At 42.2% G+C, this 22,646-nt stretch overlaps 1 pseudogene; it reads right to left on the reverse strand.

The window, feature by feature from the left end:
• Positions 1 to 836: 836 nt before the first annotated feature.
• Positions 837 to 22,383, reverse strand: LOC115077316 (annotated as a pseudogene).
• Positions 22,384 to 22,646: the final 263 nt, after the last annotated feature.

A 22,646-nucleotide genomic window follows, 5' to 3' on the forward strand; every position in this document is an offset into this window, starting at 1 on the left:
CCATGACTGAAGGCGAGTTACAAATTGTAGCCACATGGCTGTTCTAGGACTAGAGAACACTCCATGAAACTTAAGTGGTAACAGATTTAAAACAAATTGAAGAAAGTAGTTTTTTCGTTAAACGCACGACTGTGCTGTAGTATTTGCTGCCAGAGAATGTGGTCAGTGTTAGCAGTATAGCCGGATTAAAAATAAAAATAGATGCATTTCTAGAGAATAGATCCATCAACAGTTATTAACCTGGGAGACATGGGGATCGCCATCTCTTACATCTGAGAATGAGCAACAGGGGAATGCATCTTCCCACTAAGATGTGCTGGGTTGGCCATTGTCAGGGACAGGATATTGGGCTAAATAGACCATTCAATTAAATCATCATAGCACACTTTATGTTCTAATGTTGTTAAAACACCGGTGTCAAATGTTCATTAACAAAACGCTTTATTTTCTTTATGTCTCTGGCACTCACATGGGTTGTAAGACTCTCCAGAGCAGTGTAATATCATTGTCCTCATACATGTTTATGATGTCCAACTTGGTGAACAGAGTTGGTGCAGTATGAAAGAAATTGTTATTAAACTCCTCTGAAATAGATATTCAGAAATGTCACATACAAATGCTGGTCAGTCAACAAGCAGTGATATCACAAAGACACCATTCAGACACTGATAGTTCAGGTCAAACAAACCAGCTTAAAGAAGCTACCACGGATAATATATTTAACACACACACACATACACACACAGAGATCTATCTATCTATCTATTTATTTAATCTATTTATCTATCTATATAGATAGATAGGTAGATAGATAGATAGATAGATAGAGATGAAAATATAGGCTTGATGTTACTTATACATGCATAAACCAAAATATGTAATGTTTCTTTTTAAAGATCGTGTTGTCATTCTTCTTGAATGAGGACTGGAGTTTCAGTGAATCTGGATATATGAATGACATTTTGTTTAAAAATGTTCAACTCCAAATTAAGCTTTTCAAGCTGTTTTTATTGAAGAGGACATGTCAGAGTGGCTTTGAGGAGTCACTGTCCACGTGTGAGCTAACTCTGTGGCATTCACCTTAATTCACTGGTCTAGGGCTGCCACCTCACCCAGGTCAATTCCAACAAGATGACTCAGTGCCAGCTTATCATATGGGGTCCACAGGCGGATATAGGGCCTACTTTCCTTAGGGAGATGAGAACTACAAATCCTGACCTACAGTAAGGTAAAAACAGCACTGTATCTACTTGTTATGGTTGATCTGGATGAGGTGGGAACCCCAGATTGGTAATAGATAAACAGTTATATTAAAAAGGAGGGAATAGCCTAGAGTTACCCATTGGCTCCTTTGTTTCAGGACAGGCTGATCCAGGCCAATGCTTTGTGTTTGACCTTAAATACTACACAACTCCCTTATTTTCTGTTCAGTTCTTTTTGATAAATTGTCATGAATCTCTGGGTTAAAACGCACTTGCAGTTTGACTCAGACCATAATTGTTCCCTTATGTCCATATGGCAATGAGAGCCATAACTGAGAATCCCAGAACTGTGAATGGGATCTTCAGCAGTGGGTTCCCCGGACAGTTCAACTCCTGGGGCAAAATCTCTAAAAACGTGACATAGAGAAAAATGCCAGCTGCAATCCCTTCCAGGATGGCTTGAATCAAAGCAAATTCTGAAGCTTGCTTCAGGGTTATCAGGATCCCCACTCCAATGCCAACTGGAGTTACAAGAGAAAATATGATAATGTAGATTAGCAACCATTGGAGACTGATCCTGCTCTGGATCAACTTAAGGGACAAGCTAAAAACAATGATGGCCTTATGAATCAGCACAGCAATACAAATCTGAATGGCAGAAGAATAGTTGGTCTGTAGTCCGATGGAAAGGCCTGCAAAGGCTGAGTGGATGGACAAGGAACAAAAGAGGATTATGGACCGGAATGACTCATGAACTTGAATGCTGAGATGAACGTGAGGATGACTCATGTCCTCCAGTGGCTCAACATTAATTCCAGAATTCTGCTTGTTCTCAGGATTTACTACCTTGGGCTCCGGTATGGATGGCACCACAAAGCTTGCCCCATTCAGCTGAGGTGACTGCTGGTGGAAAAACTGAACGACCACTTGCTCGATGATTAAAACCAGGAAGAAACCCAGGGACAGGATCAGCTCTGCCATTGGATATCCTACCTAGAATATGAGAATTAAGTTAATAATAATAATTAGATGGTCATCAAGATAATCGTCCTTCCCAGACACACCACACAAACACACATACACACACATTTTCATTCTGGTATTAATCACCACCTTCCTCAAATAATCATGAATTATTATTTTTGCTAGCTTAGATGTCCATCAACACTAACAGGTTGCAATTTATTTTTTAAAACCTAAGTTTGTATTGTATCAGTATGTTAAACAAGGCAATCATTAAAATAAAACAATAATTTAAATCTATCATCACATTTAAGGACAGAAAGAGTGGAAAAATAAATGAGGAAATGAAAAAAACTGGAAGAATAATCAAGAATTTGGAAAATGAACACCAATGGACAAAAGTTATGCCAGAATATGATAGCAAAGCATTAGTTAAAAGGTCAAAAAACAGAAAGTGTCAAACAAGAAAGAGATGTAGGCCTAAGCATCTCAGAAGACTTGAAGATAGTCGGCCAATGAAGTAAAGCAACTGGGAAAGCTAACGGTTGCGTAAGCTGAGGCAGCATCAGCAGTAGTAAGGTGGCGATATTGCTTCTATGTAGGTGATAACTTTGTAGGGTCATTGAGAGGATAGAAATGGTTCAGAACAGGCCTACTAAAATGGCGCAAGGCCTAAAATACATTAACACAACCCCTATCAAGAAAGGCTTAAGAAACTCAAAGTGTACTCTTTTGAGGAAAGAAGGGATAAAGGAACATGATAGGCTTCAATGAAGTATGTGAAGAAGAAATTTTCCATAGGAAAGAAAATTCAGGGTGAAAGGGAAGAAGGTACAAAGGAAATGTGAGAAAATACTTTTCTTTTCCTGATAGAGCAGTAAATGCCTGGAATAGACTTTTGGCAGAGGTAGTGGAAATCAGAATTAATACATAATTTAAACCTGCTTGGGACACACATAGAGTGCAGTGGTAAGGCAGGTGTGTATGTATGAGAGAGAGAGAGTGTGTGTGTGTGTGTGTGTGTGTGTGTATGTGTGTGTCTGTAGGTGGGTGGTAGGTAACAGAAAGAAGAAATAAAGGCAGAGATGAGAATTTGCTCAGACATATAAAAGTCTGCTATTGCTCTTGCCAAACAAGACTCCCATGCATGTCGGACAAACTCTCTTGGCAGCTCTTTGCTACACTAGGTTCCCTTCTCAAACCGCCTTTGCCTCTCCTCACCTCTTGTCATTCTATGCCCAGCCTATGGCTGACTACTTCCATGACAAGGTTCACAAAATTGGTCGTGCCTATTCACCAGGTCACCTCTCTCTCCCCTTCTTCATTCCATTCCAATTTCTCGGACCCAGAAACCCGTCTTTTTCCTTTCTCCAAACTCATTACTTGTTCCTTTCACTCCATTTCCCACACAGCTCCTCAGCTCTGTTTCCCCCCTGCAGTCATCTCTTCCATCTGTCAAATCCTTAATCTATCACTTTCCACTGCAACTGTTCACACTGCCATCAAACATGCTGTGATCAACCTCTCCTCAAAAAACCCTCACTGGATACCACCTGCCCTGCTAACTATCATCAAATCTTCCTCTACTCTTTTGCATCCAAACTATTCAAATGTGCTGTTCATTGCAGTGTCGAAAAGCAGAATATAAATACAAATATATAAATAAATCTTGTCTTTCATTTTAAGCCATGCTCCATCCAATCTTGTTTTTGCCTTCCATATTCCACAGACATAGCCCTTGCCAAAGTCTTCAATTGCCTATTTGATTATTCATCTTTAGTCAAAGAGCTTTATTTGATCCTTATCATCCTTGACCTATTCTCTGCTTTTAATACTGTTATTCACAACCTGTTTGATATTCTGTACTCACTTGGATTCTGGGACTCTGTTTTGTCTTAGTTCTCATCTTCTCTCTCCCATCACACTTTCAATGTGTTCTGTGGTAGATTCTCATCTACCACTATTCCATTAACATATTAGGGGTGTGCATTTATTTTAACCAAATTTACAAAATGCAACAAATGAGGGCCAATTTGTTTCATTCAGGAGGCCCCAAAACAAATTGAGAGCCCCCAAATTAAACAAATCTTATTCGATGAATTTGGTTAAAACTTCCAGTCAGGCCTATGCCTAGGACTGAAGCTGGGGCCTTGCCTAGGGCATAGGCTAAGGCCCAAAGCAGGAGCCATGGCCTACATCCGAGCATGATGCCGGCTTCTCAGTCTAGGTCTAGGCCCAAGCCTGAAGCTGGAGCCTCACCTAGTGCAAAGGCTGAAGACCAAAGATGGGGCCGCAGCCAAAGCATGAGCTTGAGTCAGGAACCTCTGCTGAGACCTGAGGAAAGGCCCAGGCCCCTTTGTCAGTGAAAGCCAAGATGAGCTCTGCTCTTATCCTACTTTTCATCAGACCCTCCAGCCTTAAGGAATGCCTTAGGGAAGGAGTTTATTATTTTTTTTAGAGATGAGGGTTCCCTAATAGATTTGTTTAGAGAAGCGAGTCAGTCAGGATGTTTGAAAAATAACAGTCTCTTTCTTCCAGACAACAGTTATAAACACTTAAGGCATATGATTGGCTTGTGAAGCATCATAATTCTCAAATCTCATCTTAATCAAACAGTACAAGGCTATAAGTATAAGCATGAAAATGATAGTTATTGAGACTATAGCAATCAGATAAATATCTACTAAAGACATTCTTCCTGTAAAGTAAATTCTTTCTAGTACATGTCTTACTAATACTACCTAGGGTTCTCTTATGCAGAAATAACTATAATTAAATGCTTACCAGTATCATGAAGCAATTAGCCCTTTAATGTCTCTCTTATTTATTTATTTATTTATTTATTTTTATATACCGGTGTTCGATTTTACATATCACATCGGTTTACATTTAAACAAAATTTGCAGGAACTTATGCGTTACCTTTGTCAAATACATTAAACATTTAAATATGGGGATTGTTAACAAGGGATATAAAAGAACATGGGGAATGGCTAACACTACGGGATGCACGAAGGGATGCACAAAGGGGAGTGTCCCTTTGTCTTGCCCCTTCAGCGCGCGACGCCTGGTGTTCTGGCGCCGTTTAATGTCCGTCACAGTCCTCAGTGGCGAGTAAGGATTGTTCTTGCTCCTCTCCCTTGTACTCTCCCTGCCAGGGTTTAAATACCCAGGTGGGTACTATTCTGAGTTTGACCACAATTGCGGTCACTTCTATGCTTACCACATTTGTGGTTAGTCTGTACTTTTAACCACAATGAGATATATGGCGACTAAGCCGGAAGGCATCCTAATCTGAATTCTAAAAGTCATTCCCTATATCTTAATGTAAATTTGATATAACTGACTACACTCTAACTACATGTGTGGCTGCAAAGAAACACATTTTTTCTGACACCTTCCCTAAAAAATTAATTACTTGATCAGTTCAGTATGAAGCCTTGGCCAGGCTGAGTCCTGATGCATGGGTTTGGCCCAGGCCCAGGCCCGATGCTAGAGACCAGTCTCAATGCCTAGGCCTTAGCTCAGGCCAGGCCCAATGCCACGGCCTGGTCTGGCAACTAGGTCCAGACACCATAGCCTCAGCCTAAGCCAGAGTCCTGGCCCAGGCCCGATACAGGGCCCAGTCTGGAATCTGGGTCCTGATAACTGGGCCTAAATCTAGGCTGGGTCCCGGGCCCAGGCCCGATGCTGCTTTCTGGTCCAGAGGCTGGGTCCTGATGCTTAGGCCTTGGCCCAGACTAGGCCCAACGCTGTGGCCTGGTTTGGAGACCAGGTCCCAATGCCGGGGCCTCGGTCCAGGCCTGATGCCACAGCCCAGCCTTAGGCCAGGTCCCGATGCTGGGGCCTTGACCCAGGCGCACACCCAGTCCCAACACTGGGGCCTGGCCTGGAGGCCTGGGGCCCAGGTCTTGGATGTCTTCTACACTTTTCTATATTCTTTCTTATTCTTGGTAATGATATTGTCCACTGGGGTTGCAACAGAGTCTAACTTTGGTGCATTCTCCCCAGTGAAGGGCACCATTTTGATGTACAGTAATCCTGGATGGCAATGCCATACAGCAAAATGGTGCCCTCCACCGAGGAGGATGCTCCAGAGTTAATTAATTCCGGCGTGACCCCAGTGGACTGCATCATTACCAAGAGGAAAAAAGAAGATCTATGAAAGGACATCTGAGGCCCCAGCATCTGGCTTAGGCCCTGATGTTGGGCTTAGGCTGAGGCATGGGGACCAGGCCAGAGCCTTGTCCAAAGTTGCAGCGATTTCGCCAGCGGATCCGCACCAGACTTGGTAAGTGGGGGCCAAGGAGGATGCTGGTCCTGGCATTTTTCCAAGTGGGAGGGATGGATGGTGAGATCGGGAGGCCCAATTTCCTTTTTTTTTTTTTTTTTAATGTTTTTTTATTTTTAATGAAAGGAACAACTTAAACAATAAACAAAATGAAATTTGTGGGGGAAAAAAACTCCTGAAAACAAGCCGAAAAATTAAACACATTTTTTTACCCTTGCATATCCCTATCAGTTGGTGTCCCTCCAGGCTCTGCCCTGGACCCTCTTCTCCCTATATATTCATTCCCTTTCTGCTCTGATCTCCTCCTATGGCTTTCAATACAGTGTTAGGATTATAACAGCACTGGGGCAACCTTAATGGATTGGCAGTTACAACACTAAATTGCAGCGGTACAACGACATCAGGGGTTCAAGAAGGGTGGGGCAACCTGCACAGAGCAATCATGGTCATAAACCAAACATCAAAAAGCATGGGGAAGCTGGGGTTTTGGAGATAACTGCTCTACTAGTTTTGGTGGCTGTGTCAATTATTACGGAACTTGACAGAAGGCATGGAAGAGGGTCTGGGTTTTGGATTTAGATATTGGTCTTCTAAGAATCAAAGAGGAAGATGACAAAGCTTGAAATATATTACCACTGGAGGTGACAGATGCCAATACTGTAACAGAATATATGGAGGGCAGTTGATGGAAGAGGGATGAGAGGACCAGAAAAAGATGGGTGGGTGGGTGGGTGCTTGTTTAAGTATGGGAATTTATATACTCATCTACCCAAAGTGATAAAAAAAACCAACACACGATAGAGAGGAAGAATCTCAAATGGGCAGACTGGATGGGCCAACTAATATTTGTTCTGTCATCATTTAGTATGGCAATGCAAAAACAAAGAACCAAAACTAGTCTGGTCACCGTAAACCAAGCAAACAAAAAACAAAGACTCCAAGTCCATTTTCAAACTGTGTACACCCAATGTAATACAAAGTACTTCAGAAATCATTTAGTATGGGCCATATGTACTAGAGGAGAGGGTAGGGATGTTCATTTGTTTTTAACGAATACCAAAATCCAATGAATGAGACCATTTTTGGTTCCTTCCAGCCCTATGGTACTATATTGCTCTTTGAATATTTCATGGTAGAGAACATGTCTTGTGAATGCTTTTTCAGCTTTCATTATATTTCATTGATTCTGATCCTCAGCATCAAGTACTTTCAACTTATCTTCTACTCATCATTGCTACATACACCTGACCATGGGCAGATACTATGCCCAGCAAAAATATCACTACACAAACCTGTATTCTGCTAATGAATATGTCCCTGTGATGGAGGAGTTAGGGAGGGGACATATACATTATTTAGCAGTACACAGGAATATATCTTCATGTGTACAACCAGGAGTGGCTCAGCCTGTCCCTCTTGACATGGGGCTATATGGTCAGCCTATCTATGTGACTCCTATGATACTGGTTACCTCTGGTGGTGAGATCTGCTCCTGCATTCTTTTCCCAGGTGGCACTTGTGGGGAAAAAAAATCCCCAAAAAAACAAATGGACAGAAATTGGCTTTTATTATGGGTACATTATTCACGGAATACACACAGAATCTTTCATTAAGCTGCAAGTCCAGCATGCCCCACAGTAGCAGCATTGGAGAGACCTGAAATCTCTTCTCTGCAATGAAGGAAACAAGAGATTTGTTCAATACTAAAACAGTGAATGGCAACAGCCCCCAAAAGAAAGAAAAAAATAGGAAGACCACGTACTACATATGTTAAAAGGAGCTAAGAATGAAATATACAGTTCCAGAAACAGAGAGAGTGAGTGGAATGCAATGCAAATGTTATGCTTGACTTGTGAACCCTTGGACCAACGGGATGATGGTATACCTTAGGAGAAGATCCGTAGGTTCTCCCGTCGGGTGGCGAGGCAGAGCAGGAGATGTGACCAGCTGACCCTCGGCACTGGCGACTGAGGCGACTGTGGAGACGGATGCAGAGATGAGAAGAGAGGAGCTGTGTCTTTGCCACTGGAAGCCTGAGGTCCCCCCAGGAGGAGCCCGTAGGGACCCAGACCGCTGGGGACTTAGGTGGACCTTTGAGAGGTCAAGGAACTCGGTGCAAGGGCTGACTGGAGCTTCACCCCTGGAGGCCCGCGGTCCCCCCGGGAGGAGCCCGTAGGGACCTGGGCCGCTGGGACTTAGGCAGGCCCTTGAAGACGGCAGTCAAGAAGGAGTCCATGGTCAAGTGCCAGAGGGAAGTCGCTTACCAGTCCGAGGTCACACACACTGAGGGATCACCACTTGCCAGTCCGAAGTCACACACCAGAGAATCACCGCTTGCCAATCCGAAGTCAATACCAGGAATCACCACTAGCCGATCCGAAGTCAGGAACCAGGAACACCAAGACAAGACAGGAACGGATCCAAAGCACAGGAAGACTCACCGAAGCAAGCAGACCTGATGAACGAAGGACGTTGCCAAGTCAAGGAATGAGCAGAGGAAGCTGGCTTTTATACTTCCCCTGCTCTGGCTGATAGGGAACAGCTGCAGCTGGTTAAAGGGATCAGGTCCCTTTAATTCAGCCAAGGAGGCGCGGCCTCGCGCCTAAAGATGGCGGTGGCCATCGTGGATTTCCTCCGCGGACGAAAACGCTGCTGGACGCCGCAAGGGGGGAGCAGGGACGGCTCCCCCCTCGCGGGGACCCGTGCCGGAGCGACGGGCCTCAGGCTATTTACATATTAAGCAAAATGACATTTGTAGCCCATGTTTTTGCAGTAAAGTTTGCATGACATTGCAGACTATATTGCATAAAAAGCACAACGACCCCTATGTTTCAGGCAAAAATCCAGTTTTGTATATAGATTTCTCCGAGCTGCCTACAGGCATTTTTATTTCCATAAAAAAACAGTGCTTAAAAAGAAAGCAATAACAGATAGTATAATGCAAAAACACCACTGCTCAATATAAAAGTAATAACATATAGTACTTTATTCTGTTTATCAATGTGGCCTTCTTTAAAGGCTGAGGGTGAATGATATAGAGGTCTGGGCAGCCACCTGTTTGTGGTCTTATACATTTGCCCAGCTGGCTGACCCCCTTAACATATGAATGATTTGTGTTGATTCTTTGCCGTCACTCAGTAGGATTTCACATTTCCTATTTATGTGTGATGTTCATTGCTATGTGAATATGAGGTGATTGAATGAGGTGATTGTCATGATTTTTCAGCTCATTTCTAAACCAAGGTGTGTGCACTGCTGTCTCTTGGTGGCAAGGAGCAGTATGTAGGTGACAGTGTGATTGGCCAGTTGTAAATCTGCAGGTACAGACTAAGGCAAATCTGGGACAGAGTCTGCTGCATTCCTGAGGCTATTAACAGTCTCTCTGCGAAAAGGCAGCCCATATCCCTCAGGTAAGGGTGATTAAAATCAGGATTGACCAAACAGATCCCAAGTGAGGTGTTAGACCAGTTAAACCCAGGTCCGATAAGCTTGTGTTTATAATTAATTAGTACATATCATGGAAATGTGTTGCCCTTTCTACCCACTGCTGGAATGCAAGATCTATTCAATGTAAATAGCTTGTACTCTGAGGCCAATCACAACCAGACAGAAATAATTCTATGTGTACACAATGTTCACTTTAATTTCAAAGTTAACTTTAGCAAGTCTCATTAAAGCCTGCAGCTACTGTTACTTCCCAGTTTAATTGGTATCACAGGGACCTACAGGAAAGTTTGCTAGAAACAGAATGCAAAAAAGCAAGCATTAATTATAACTTCTTTGGAACATTTCCCAAATGGTTAGTTAACATCAATTATGCTCCTCAAGGTCTTAGAAACCTCAGCAGGCTCCTTTCCAATTAGCTTGATTAAAGTTTGCAGCAGACCTGAAGAATGATATCAGCAATTAGATTAACTACAAAAAAAAAAAAAAAAAAGCAGGTTAATGCATTTGGATTCCAGCCAACATATTGAATGGCAGGAAGAGCTCAATGCAAAAAAAATGTACTGTATAATGTAAGGTTATAGTTTCACGGACAATACTTTTCAATCAGAGCAGTGAACTGAAAAAAAGAATCTGGAACTTTCCCAGCACCATATAGAAAAAACACACAAAAAAGGTCTCCATTTCAAAATCAAAATCATAGAGAGAGAGAGAAAAAAAAAAACTTCAGGTGGAGAGGAAATAATGAATAAAGAATAGATCATTCAATATTGTTTTTTTCAATATCTTTTCAGTGTAAGGACTGCTCTAACTAGGTCAGAATAAAGGTCAATCCAGATTAGCATCCTTGTTATAAGAAATAGGATTTGCATGGAGTTGTCCGTTTCCTGCAACACCTTTCCAGTTCCAGCAACCAGGGTTTAGGGGTTGATAGGCCTCCATGACTCTGGGAGAATTGATCTTAACACCTCAAAATTTTTGTCCAGCCTCTAGCTGAACCTAGTTACGCCAGTTCCCTCCACCGTGCCCTTGGTCATGAATTCGTCAGGTCAGTGGTATGTGAAAGCAGTCCTAAAATTAGCTGGATAAACTCACCCGGCTAACCTTAACTTAGCCGGGTATATTCAGCAATGCGGGTGCATGGCCGAGTATCCAGCATAGGTTAGCCGGAAGACACATGTCTCACAAGTTTTAAAACAATAAAAAGGATGAATTGAAAAATTAAAGTATAAAAAAGGTTTTTAACTGTTGGCAAACAGCTTCCTCCGCTCCTGGTCTCTTCCCTAATCTTCCTCAGCACCCCCTCCCCTTCTCCCCTCCCTTCTTTCTCTCTTATCTTTATTTTGTTGGCAATATCTCCAGGGGTGGAAGGGATCATTGGATGCTTTTTTTGCCCCCCACAGTTACAGGAAATATATGATTTAGTAGATACAAGAAGGGTGGAAAAGGGTTAAAAGGGGGAAATTCAGACGGATAATTGAATGTGGAGGAGGGTAAAATGTATGAGTATTAGAGTAGAATAGATGGGGGGAGAGGTAAGGGAATGAATATTAGGATGAATGGGTGAACAATAGGAAAGTAATGGGGGTTCTATTATGATGTATGTAAAATGGTTGGTAATTGCTTATTGATGATGTAAGATGATTTAATATATGTTTTTTTAATTTGATGTATTTGAGGTTGCTACTGCAACTCAATTTATTGTAAACCGCCTTGAAATGGATTTGAAAGTCGGTATAAAGATAAATAAATAAATAAATAAATAAATAAATAAATAAATGAAGTCTTTGGGCATCGATGCCCTTATGCAAAAGTGGCTGGAAAGCAAGCTTCTATATGCCTTTCCTCTGTGGCCTTTGTTGGGAAGAGTGACTAGAAGGATTGAGCTACACATGGGGATGGTGCTTCTGGTGGTGCAAGATTGGCCAAGGAGGCCATGGTATGCAGATCTGTGGAGGTGCCTGGTGGACTCTCCTCGTCTATTATCGGTCCACAGGGATCTGCTGTGGCAGGGACCTATTCTTCATGAAGATCCGACTTGATTTTGTCTTATGGTATGGCCCTTGAGAGGGCTCGATTGCTGAAGTGTGGATACTGCTGTGGTGATTTCCACCTTGCTTCGAGCACAAAAGTTCTCCACTTCCTTAGCCTATATTTGGGTTTGGCCAGTGTTTGAGGCTTGGTGTGAGGAACAAGGCATTCATCCTCATTCAGTTAATATCCCGCTAATTTTGGATTTTTTGCAGGATGGGTTAATTAAGGGTTTGGCTCTTAATTTCTTGAAGGTTCAGGTGCTGGCTCTTGCCTATTTCTGAGGTCAGGTAAATAGTGAATCCTTGTCTGCCTATCCGGATGTAGCCCTGTTCTTAAAAGGGGTGAAGCATCTTTGTCCTCCCTTGTGGTTGCTGGTGCCCTTGTGGAGTCTTAATCTGGTTCTGGATAGTAGAAAGACTAGGGGGCACTCCATGAAGTTAGCATGGGGCACATTTAAAACTAATCGGAGAAAGTTCTTTTTTACTCAACGCACAATTAAACTCTGGAATTTGTTGCCAGAGGATGTGGTTAGTGCAGTTAGTATAGCTGTGTTTAAAAAAGGATTGGATAAGTTCTTGGAGGAGAAGTCCATTACCTGCTATTAAGTTCACTTAGAGAATAGCCACTGCCATTAGCAATGGTTACATGGAATAGACTTAGTTTTTGGGTACTTGCCAGGTTCTTATGGCCTGGATTGGCCACTGTTGTAAACAGGATGCTGGGCTTGATGGACCCTTGGTCTGACCCAGTATGGCATTTTCTTATGTTCTTATGTTCTTATGGATTTTCTGGTGGGCTCATCTTTTGACCATTGTGTAGCCTCTCCTTAAGGTTACTTACTTTGAAGATGGTGTTTCTGATGGCAATTTGTTCTGCTCATAGAGTTTTCAAACTGCAGGCCTTGTCTTGCTGGGAACCATTTGTGCAAGGGACTCTGGAGGCGGTACAGCTGTGAACTGTTCCATCCTTTTTGCTGAAGGTGAGCTCGGATTTTCACTTGAATCAAGTTCCCTGCCGTCACTGGACAGGGAGAGAGATGTGGATGAATATTGCCAGTTATGGACCTTGGATGTCAAGTGGCATATCATGAGATATTTGGAGGTTTCTAAACATTTTAGGAAGATGGACTGGCTGTTTATACTCCATGGTGGGAGTAAACAGGGTGAGCAAACATTGCAGGCTATGATAGCCTGCTGGATTTAGGAGGTTATCATGGCCACGTATTTGGATGCTGAACAGTCATTGCCTTGTCATTCCACTAGGGCTCAGGCAGTGTCATGGACGGAGATTAGATTGTTGTCTCCCATCGAGATTTGTCAAGCTGCAACGTGGTCCTCCTTACACACCTTTTCCAGGGAAAACCATCTGGATATCCAGGCCAAGGAGGATGCAGCCTTCACACATGCGATATTGATCAGACCATGAGCAGCCTCCGCCCTGTTTGAGAGTAGCTTTGGTATATCCCAGTGATGTGGATTAACTAGTCTGAATGCTAAGTAAAGAGAAATTACTACTTATCTTGAATTTCCTTTTCTTTAATGAAGACAGGTTAACCCACCTTCCCACCCTTGGCTGCCGGATGGTGGTGCTATTACCCTCCTGTGTGGCTGTGTTTCTGGGGATTACTGGTATCAAATCCAGTCCCTAGATTAGTGATATTATACTCCTTGTCTGAGCTCACTATTTTCCTGTTAAATGAGTGCTTGAATGGTTATCTGTTAATAGTTATGTTCATGTATTGTTTAGTTGTCCATAGCTGGCTTTTGCAGAGAATACTGGTGGGCTGATGTCAGCTTTGCTCCATCTCCATCTGCTGGTAGAGGTGCATAACCCACTGGCGTGGATTAACCTGTCTTCATTAAAGAAAAGGAAATTTTCAGGTAAGTAGTAATTTCTCCTTACTTCACCCCACCAGGCAAGAGATACCATTCACAAAACCCTTTCATAAGACTTTTTTGCTTCATAAAGTTAGGTTACCCTCATATGCTCTACCCTGCAGTGGCCTAGTAGTTTTCCGACACCTGCCTGATAAGCATTAACTCCGCTTTAGAAAAGGCAAAACAGTAGTAATGTGGCAACAGTGAGTGATATGTGACTGGGTATTTGAGTTCTCTACATGGCCCTGTAGTCTAGGCCCACTGTACTCCTCCGGGCGGATTTTCAAAGCCCTGTTTGTGTAAATCCGCCCGGATTTACGCGAGCAGGGCCTTGCGCGCCGGCGCGCCTATTTTCCATAGGCCGCCGGCGTGCGCAGAACCCTGGGACGCGCGTAGGTCCCGGGGTTTTCGAAAGGGGGCGTGTCGGGGTGGGGCTGAACGATGTGGCGTTTTGGGGGGCGGGGGGCGGGCCCAGGGGCGTGGTTTTGGGCCAGGGCATTCCAGGGGCGTGGCCACGCCCTCCGGAACCGCCCCCGGGTCCGGTCTCGGCGCGCCAGCAGCCCGCTGGCGCGCGTGGATTTACGTCTCCCTCTGGGAGGCGTAAATCCATGGATAAAGGTAGGGGGGGGTTTAGATAGGGCCGGGGGGGGGGGGGTGGGTTAGGTAGAGGAAGGGAGGGGAAGGTGAGGGGAGGGCGAAAGAGAGTTCCCTCTGAGGCCGCTCCGATTTCGGAGCGGCCTCGGAGGGAACGGAGGCAGGCTGCGCGGCTCGGCGTGCGCCAGCTGCCCAAAATCGGCAGCCTTGCACGCGCTGATCCAAGATTTTAGAAGATACGTGCGGCTACGCGTGTATCTTATAAAATCCAGCGTACTTTTGTTTGCGCCTGCTGTGCAAACAAAAGTACGCGATCGCGCAGTTTTTCAAAATCTACCCCCAGGTCTACTCCACTCACAGACAGGCCTTTTCAATCAGTTGCAGGCCATAACAACAAACATCTCACTGGCACTAATTTCCAGTACAATATAATGCTGTCAACAATGACAGCTGTCTTCTTCTCTAATGCCAGTCCTATCTGCACATCTTGCATTGGTATTTTTGGGACATCAAAGTATTGTAGAGTAGAAGAAGAGATCAAGGATCAGACTTGAGGTGGAAGGAGATGAGATAAGTAGATATCTGTGAGAGGAGTAAATGGCAGGTGAAGTGGATCCTGATGTAGAAACACAGCAAGTGGCAGAATCATGAATATATGAGGAGAATGAGAAGAGATAAAGGGTAAAACCTCCCATCTCTTCCTTTTCCCCAGGTTTCCCATCTATCTCATCCAAAGAGAAGATCTGTAAAACAAGTCTTTTCCCCTAACACCCAAATCCACTCAATAACAACAAAGTGAATTTTTCCAAAACAAAAATTTGCATTGGCAAACCATATAGTGAAATTGTTGCATATGTTATACAGACAAAAGCCAAAAGAAAACAGTGAAATAGATGAGGCAGAGTGTATACATTAGATGAGCTTCGTTTTTTTGGGTCGGGTTTCGGTTCGGGCGCTTCGGGGGAAATTTAGTTTTTCAGCTGGTCATTTTTTGGTGGTACGAATCGGCAAAATGAACCCGAAAAATGAATCGAAAAAAAAAAACTGAATTGGAAAAAAACCACCCCAACCCTTCACTTTTACTTTATTACAACCCCACCACCATCCCGATCCCTCCCCAAGACTTACTAAAAGCCCTGGTGGTCCAGCGGGGTCCCTTGAGCGATATCTCCCTCTCGGGCCTACCACGAATCAAAATGGCGCCGGTGCCCTTTGCCCTTACCATGTGACAGGGGCTACCGGTGCCATTGGTCGGCCCCTGTCACATGCTAAGGGCAAAGGGCCATTGGTGCCATTTTGTTTACTGGCAGCCGATAAACCGAGAGCGGGAGAATGCTCCCGGGGCCCCCACTGGACCACCAGGTACTGAAAAACTTTTTTTTGGGGGGGGGGGGTTTGGAGGGATTCGGAGGGTGGGGATACTAAAGAACTAATTTTAAAGGGTCGGGCTGCGTTTTTGGGTTATTGGCTTGGTGCAGCCGATAAAGAAAAAACAATGATTGGATCACGGGAAAAATAATTTCCCGATAGTCCACGAATCCGAATCTGGAACCGGTTCCGATTCACATCTCTACTGGGTACTACTCTTAAGCTGCTAATTTGTGCTGCTATCATGGTCCAGATGCACTCCTTTATACTCATGGAGCTATGTGATTGCATCCTTACCAAATAGGAAGCTGTAATTCTCTAAAACACATTATTCCATCTTTGTGTTCTCCTTTCTACTATAGTTGAGCAACCACAAATGTGTCTATGCCTTTGTACAACTGGGGACTGACCTTTCCTTTTACTGCTCTTCCTCCACACCCTAGCATCACTGGTCAGTGCTGTCAGGCCTCCCTGCTTCAGTAACTGTTCCTTCCATGATCTTCTCCCATTTACTCCTCCTCTCTATCCTGCTGTACGCTTTCCTGTACCTTCTAGGCTTCAGTACTGGATTCTTCCCTCTTATGTCTACCTCCATGATCTGACAATACTCCTTATCCAGTTTCCCCTCTACCACCTCCTCCCTCTCCAGCACAAACTGTTTTGCAATCATGACATAACAACATAAGAAGAACATGCTGGGTCAGACCTCCAACAGTGGCCATCTGGGAAGAATGCCTTCCCTGTTGCTCATTCCTAGATCAGGTGGAAATCACCATGCCTGCCTGGCTAATAGTTGTTTTTTTACGGGTCCTCTAAAATCTTGTCCAAACCTTTTAAAAACCTAGCTATATTATTAACCTTGACCACATCTATCTGTTTTTTGTTCGAGATAAATTGTTTGCTCATTCCCCACTGGAAGATACTCCCCTTTACTTTTGTATGTGCTAACATTAAGAGGATATTTTCAAGACTGTTCACTTTGGGATAAAGCTCATGGGTACTTTCTACTCATGTGCATAGCTTGAATTTGAGAAGCACTGCAAGTAGTAGTCTTTTGCATCTGCTTGTTGCTCAGACAGAGTTTTACAGAAAGTAATGAATGTAGACTTACTAATACAATCTACATGTCTTATTTTCCTATCTCACCCAAAAAGCACAGCTAAGAATACCTCCCCTACATGTGGCAAAATCTATTTCTAGTATGCACATGCATTTAACTGTATTGAGGGAGAACGGTTATCAGACAGCCAATTTGTGCAAGGAAATTGCTACTTATCCATGTTTGTGACTTCAAAGGTTAGGCTTCCCATATAAAACAGTAGGGGTATGCAAGGTTTTTTTTCCTCCACTTCATTTTCAGATTATTTTTATTTCATTAGTTGTTTTTTGTTTTGTTTGTTTGTTTGTTTTGTTTCCTATGCTTTTTTAAATTTTCGTTTTTTTTAGCCATTTCATCGTACAGACGCAATGGGAAAGGAATAACTGGAGAATACTCCTTCCTTTCTATACAGACCATGGTTAGAGGAAAACAGCTGGGTGGGGGCTCACATGCAGGATGGGGAGATGGTGAGAGGATTCAGGATTTTTGTTATTTTTGCATGTGGAGTGGGGAGGAAAGGGCCTGAATCTTTAAAATGAAAAAAATGTTGTTCTTTTTTTTTTTTTGTTTACTTTAAAAAATGTAAAGAAAACAAAGCAGGCCATTTTCTGTTTTGTTTCCTATGAGAGAACATCCCTATTAATATTGGACATGCACTTTCCTCCCACAATTAATACTGGAACTATAATTTCTCTGCACAGTTAAAAATATGAGGAGTCAGGACCACTCTCCCACCACAAGTTAATATCAGAGGTGCGGTATCTCACAACAATTAATAATAGAGTGCGGTTAACCAGCTCAGGTAACTGAAGGCAAGTAGTCGCTCACAAATTTTGCTGCAGGCTTGGCCCCCCCCGGCACATCTAGTCTGTAAGGCATAGAACTGGAATCTGCTGCATTACTGTTCTAGCATTTTATCTATATTTTTTAAATATAAATAATTATTTTCCCCAGCACAATTCCATTGTTAAAACAAAGCAGTGCTGTTGTTGCGTCAATCTGCTTGGATTCATGGAAATAAGGGCCCAAAAAAAAAAGCTGTATGTGATACCTTAGTCTTTATAACTAATGTAAACATTTGTGGCTTAGCTTTCAAGAGGTATAGAGGCCAATATTCGGAAAAATCTGAGGAACAAGTTCACAGCCAAAAATTCTCCTACATTTAGGGCCCTAGAACTTATGGTACTAAATATAGACCTGCTATTTATTTGGCTAGATTTAGGATCCTAGGTTATCTGCCAAGTGCTGAAATGGATGTTTACGGGGTCCTAACTCTGCCCCCATATCCACTTTTGATGCTACGTAATTTAGATGTCTAGTGAAACTAGGAGCCTTAATTTAAGACCTCGGCCCTGGTAAATTTAGGGATCTAATTTCCAAAGTTAGGCCTCCTAAACCCTTTGAAAATAGCTCACCTGCCTTTTTAAGAGGTCACTTCAAATACATGGGATGAAATTAGGTTGGTTATTAAATGTTCACCCTTATCTTGTCTGTTGACTTTTCCTTTTACCATATAAAAATATGTGACAGATTTCCTTTGGAAGTCATGGTTTCATTTTATCAAAACTAGAAAGAAGACTTTGTTAGGCAGCAGGGCGTGGCCGAGACTTCCATGACATTTCTTGACAGTTTGCATTTCTCAGTCCTCCTTAATTGTATAAGAACATTTTCTTCTTCCCCCACCAAGATCTTTGTTGATCATCTTCTGTTTTACAGTTTGAAAAGAAAGGGTTTTCTTCTAGAGATAAAGGATTTTTACGTTGTGTAAAAAAAAAAAAGTCTGTGACTTAAGTAAAAATTGCAGTTATATTGACAACAAAAAGCAGTCATTCTCCTGTGTGAGAGCTTTGTGGGCACCAAGAAACTGTTTACCAAAGATGTCTTCCCAAGGGCTCTTGAAGAGTTTAAATTTGCAGAGAGCGAAGTTATTTTTCTATTGAGAATTTTGCTGATCCAGACTACAGTGTGGAGGAGAAATTAGGACTCCCATGAACTTTGTGTTTGATGTAAGATAATCTTTGAGTAATTGCAACCGTGTTGTATACCCATGAACTCTTTGATTGCTATAGAGAGCATTTTATTAGGGCTATAACAGGTAACAATTAATTATTTGCTTATTTATTTTTGGATACTTTAATTTCTGACTTGTTATCTGCCTTTCGTGAGCGGTCAGCCACTTTCAAAGTAGATTACATTCAAGTAACGTAGGTATTTCCCAAGAGGTCCCAGAGGTCTTACAATTTAACCGGGTCATTCATCAAGCATCGTATAGAATTGCTGACTCTGTAAATTTGTTAATGTTTATACCCAATTATTTAACACAGTTCCTCTTAATTTCTCTCTCTCCTAGCTCTTCACTACCTTTCTCCTTCCCGCATCTTCTGCGCTTACTGTCACCTGGCCCCCATCCTCTCCTCATTCCACTCCTGCTCCACCTCCCCCCTCCCTGTTTTTTGTAATTTCTCCTTCTCGCTTTCCAAAGTTGATTGTGAACCGGCATGATGTGTCCTATGAATATCGGTATATTTTAAAAGCATTTAAATAAATAAATAAATAAATAAATAAATAAGCAGCGATGTGGCCTTGTCGCATGCGTTAGGGCCTTATAACGTGCGATAACGCCACACTGCATGCAATACCAGCTGCATCGCAACGGTACTATTCAAATTAAGGGAAGGGGCGGAGTGTGTGTGGGGTTTGGGTGGAGTTATGTCCCGGCAGCACTGCGGGCGATGATGTTTTTCACGTTATTGCCGGCAGCACCACGGGAAATCACTACACTTTTTCCCGTTGTACTATGAGGGCAACGGTGTATGGTGTGGCCGCCCACTAATGCCCCCCTACTCCTTTTTTTTTATTCTTTCAGGGCCAATATTCAAAAGTTGTCCATTTATCTGAATTAGCTGTATCAACAATACTGGCTAACTTAGTGGGATATTCAGCAGATTGGCTATGCTGCTGAATATCCCCGGTCAAATCGCTACTTAGACGAATAAGTATTATCTATTTAAGTTTAGACTTGCTATTGACCAAATCTAACTTAGGCGGATAAGTTATCCATCTAAGCCTGAAGATCTCTCCTTAGCCGGATAACTTATCTGGTTAAGTAGCACTGCCCCAATCTGCCCATTGCCCACCCACAAATTGACCGGCTAAAAGAAAGCTGGATAAGTCACTTATTAGATATTCAGCGGCCACAATAACAAGATAAGTCCTAGTATTTATTAGGTTTTCTGCTGGCTGAATATTGGGCCCTCAGTGTATAAAGCACCTTATATATCAATGCAGAAAATTATAATTTAATTACATAAAATAAGAGATGAGTGAGGATAAAGGAAAGCAGTTTAAATCAAAATGAAGGATCTAAGGTTGAATGGAACATAAGGAATTTGTCTCATAATGTCAAGTTGGTGAGACATGGGCAGATACACTAAAAGAGCTTTTTCCACTGTATGTCTGCAAAAAAAGAACATAGTAAATCCGGACTATTGGTGAGGAACACACAGACTATTTTATAGTTATGGTACTGCAAGGAAAAAGCTTTTAGGATGACTGTTGGTTATTTGACTATTGGTTATTTGATCGAGCATACTGGGGGGATCTTTAGTAGTGGGGGCAGATTTCGGAGGGCAGGAAGTGGGAGTCTGAATCTGTGGAGTTCCTTTTAAGCCTGCATGGACATCTTGCACTGATTCTAAAATTGGACTGTGAATCAGTGGCAGGCAGTGGACAGTGGGATATGATGGGGAAATATTTGAGAACAATGGTCAGTGGAGGTTACTTAGTTTTCTCTGTTTCTATTTTCAAAGGAGGGAATGGAACAGCTGGAAGGATTACTACAAGAGACCAGTAGACTTTAGCTTTTAGTTCCTTATCAGTGTTTAGCTACCTCAGTTTTTTACTTCCCTTTTTCTAACAGCTGAAAAGTACTGACTGAATAGTTTGAAGATAAAATAAAGCAGAGCAAATACTGCAATACTGGTTTGATTTAGATAATAAGCACTGATTGAATTGTGCCATACCTGTGTGATCATGAAATATGCTTAGCTGCTGAATATATTCAACACTGCATACTAGATGTGTTAATTTAGTTATTTTGTCAGGTATACATTCAGCATAGTCCATTTGCATATTTATAATATAATTATATGTTCAATGTTCACACATTGTTTTACACTATATTGGAGATGGAAGGCATGTTAGAACTTTCTGGCTGATTATCAAAGGTTAACTATCCAGGTAATTTCTTTTGGAAAATTAACTACAAGTTCATTCTCAGTTCAAATGATGTGCATCCCTTCAACCTGCTATTCCTCATAAGTGCCAATCTGGGTTACAACAGCATGCACACAATAAAAGCTATCACAACCTACAAAGACTCCTAGGCCACTGACTGGATCATAACTACAACAATATTGCTTTGTTGGACACTTAACTGGATCATTTCCACCTCAGTGTTGCTATTCTAGACACACAATTGCCATTTAAGAGTTTCAGAAATTATTCCCATGTATTTTCGGGTCAGTCACTTGATAAAATGTTCTAGGGCACACAGAGCTCAGTGAAACCCATTCTACTTGGTGCTAAGTAACCAGCATTGTGAAGGAGAAAGAAACAGTGCCTTATGGTCCTTCAGCTTAAAATGCTATAGGTATTGTTTTCTCTTTAATTAAGGTATAGCAAATCTAAACATCAAAAGCAGTGTATGAGCTTGCACTAGGAAGGAATCTGGACAGACCCTATAAGCCTTAATGTCCTTATTTGCTGTCACAGTCAATGTTTCTATAGGACACAAATACAGTCTGTCTGGTCTAAAATGCACATTTTAAATATTGTTGAGATATATATATATATATTTTTTAGGAGCGGCTTTAATTAGGAGATGGGCAACCAAACCCAAGTGAAAGAATTCCTCATCGTTGGACTCCCAGTTCTCCCAGAGCTTCAGATCTTATTGTTCTTAATATTGTTGCTGATGTACCTTGTAACCATCAGTGTCAATCTCATCCTAATTACCATAGTAAGGATGTCCCACCACCTTCATAGGCCCATGTACTTTTTCCTCACTAACTTGTTCCTCCTTGAAATTGGCTACGTGTCTGTTACTGTTCCCCAAATCCTCACCAACCTTTTAACACAAACAAAAACATTTCTTTTGAGGGATGTTTTCTTCAGTTGTTCTTTTTTCACATTCTTTGGTGCTACAGAGGGACATCCTTCTTGGACTAATGTCTTTTGATTGGTATGTTGCCATTTGTCACCCCTTACATTATGTCACCATTATGAGCAATAAAGCTTGCATCTGTCTAATAATTACTACATGGATTGCTGCCTTCCTAGCTGCTTCATTTCCAATTGTTTTGATTTCCAAGTTATCATTCTGTGGTACTAATATCATTGACCATTTTTTTTGTGAATATGCTCCTTTGTTAAAGCTGGCTTGTGGTAATACTTATTTTAGTGACCTAGCAATTACCTTATCTGCTGCTACTGTAGTACTGTGTCCTGTCATATTGACTTTGGTGTCCTACATTTTCATCATATCAACAATATTGAAAATGTCTTCAGCAACAGGGAATCAGAAGGCCTTCTCTACTTGTGCCTCTCACCTCACAGTTGTCATAATTTTCTATAGTACAGTGCTTGCTATGTACATTAAGCCAACTGCAAGAGATCCCCTACAGAACAAGGTGATGGCTGTAATTTATGCTATTGTCACTCCCCTAATAAATCCATTTATTTATAGTCTAAAAAACAAAGAAGTCAAAGAAGCCT

The sequence above is a fragment of the Rhinatrema bivittatum genome, chromosome 16 (genome assembly GCF_901001135.1).
Source record: "Rhinatrema bivittatum chromosome 16, aRhiBiv1.1, whole genome shotgun sequence".
Classification (NCBI taxonomy): Eukaryota; Metazoa; Chordata; class Amphibia; order Gymnophiona; family Rhinatrematidae; genus Rhinatrema; species Rhinatrema bivittatum.